General features: G+C 35.1%; 1 pseudogene; it reads right to left on the bottom strand.

Annotated features, from left to right (window-relative positions):
• Positions 1-478: 478 nt before the first annotated feature.
• LOC112778591 (uncharacterized) lies at positions 479-1,102 on the bottom strand (annotated as a pseudogene).
• Between the last annotated feature and the right edge of the window lie 693 nt (positions 1,103-1,795).

Here is a 1,795-nt window from a genome sequence, read left to right as displayed (position 1 = left end):
AGATGACAAAAATTGGAGATATAACTAATTATTGAGTCAAAGAGTTACCTTAAAGCCTCAATAGTAACTGAAACTCAAAAGTTGAATGCTTCCTTTACTCATTAAGATGAACTCTCTGATTTGGGATTGTGAAAACTAAAATTTATCTTTGATTATAAATGATGTATTAAAATGGAGATAAAATAGAAGGATAAAATGAAATTTAGTGTGTTGTGGTTGAAATAAAAATTTTTGAAATGTGGAAGATAGGATAGAAGAGAAGATGAAGGGAATGAGAGGGTTTGTTGTTTCTTGTATGAAGGAATGAAAAAAGAAACGAGAGATAGAGAGGGATATGGAGCTCAAGAGAGTTCAGGAAGAGAAAAAAAAAGGGATTAAGTGGGGGCATGTGCTCCCCACGTGCTACTCTCTCCTTTTTTTTTTCTTTCGGTTATTACATTCTCTCCCCCTTAAGAAATTCGGTCCCCGAATTTTGAATTTATATACAGTAATAAGTGTGATAATTAGACTCAAACAAATACGGATATTTGTCGCGCATAGCGTCCTCCACTTCCCAAGTTGCTTCTTCTATCGAATGATTCTTCCAAACAACTTTCACAGATACTATCTCTTTAGAACGTAGTGTCTTTACTTGGCGATTAACTATAGCAACTGGTTCCTCTTCAAATGATAAATCCTCCTTTAGCTCTATGGCTTGTGGTGCAAGCACATGAGATGGGTCGGGAAGGTATTTGCGCAACATTGATACGTGAAAGACTGGATGAATCATAGACAACTCATGCGGCAATGCCAAGCGGTAAGCAACTACACATATTCTGTCCAAAATCTCAAATGGACCAATGTAACGAGGATTAAGCTTGCCTCTTTCCCAAACCTCATCACTCCTTTTATAGGCAACACTCGAAGAAATACTTGATCACCCACTGAAAACTCTAAGTTACGCCTTCTGTTATCAACATAAGCCTTTTGCCTACTCTAAGCTGCTAATAGACGTTCTCTTATTATGCGAAGCTTCTCAACTGCGTCTTGTACCAAATTTGGCCCCACCACCCGTAACACAGGCATTTCACAATCCATCTACATATCTCACAGTTCCAAACATAGTTTCAGACCCTTCTTGGTACAAAATATTGGGAGAACACACAATGTCACTGCTAATCAATCTAATATATTAGCATCATCTGAGTATCTTGGTCCAAAACAAGTTCAGCTTGGTAATGGTTTAGGTATTTTCATCTCTCATATAGGTAGCTCTTTTCTTTATGCTTTAGACTCTAAAAGGTGATTTTTCATGCAAATATTGATACATTCTCCTCAGATTACTAAAATTCTCATTAGTGTTTCTAAATTTGCTGAAAATAATTGTGTATATTACTCTATTTTAAATTTTACACTTACCGTTATACTGTGAAATGCAGTTCACTCAGAAATTGCTTCTACTAAGTTTTAGAAATAATGGTCTTTATCAATTTGTCATTGTTGTTGTGCCAAAGTCTTGTTCAACAACGGCTTCTCCTCATGTTTTAGCAATTTCTTTATATTCTTTTTATTTATAGCATAAGAGACTGGGATATTCAGCTACAAAAACTATAAAGACTATCTTGAATAAGTGTAACATTAGCACATCTAATAAAATGTCTGATTTTGCTGTCCATGTGTGTGAAAATTATGCTCAAGATAAGATGCATAATTTATCCTTTCGTGATTCCATTGCCACTTATACTCAACCTTTATAATTGGTATATTCAGATGTTTGAGTCCTATCTCTTATTATTTCTCATCTTGGCTTTAGGTA

Source organism: Arachis hypogaea, chromosome 19 (assembly GCF_003086295.3).
Source record: "Arachis hypogaea cultivar Tifrunner chromosome 19, arahy.Tifrunner.gnm2.J5K5, whole genome shotgun sequence".
Classification (NCBI taxonomy): domain Eukaryota; kingdom Viridiplantae; phylum Streptophyta; class Magnoliopsida; order Fabales; family Fabaceae; genus Arachis; species Arachis hypogaea.
The sequence above is the reverse complement of the archived record's forward strand: the minus strand, read 5'-3'. Positions and strand labels throughout refer to the sequence as shown.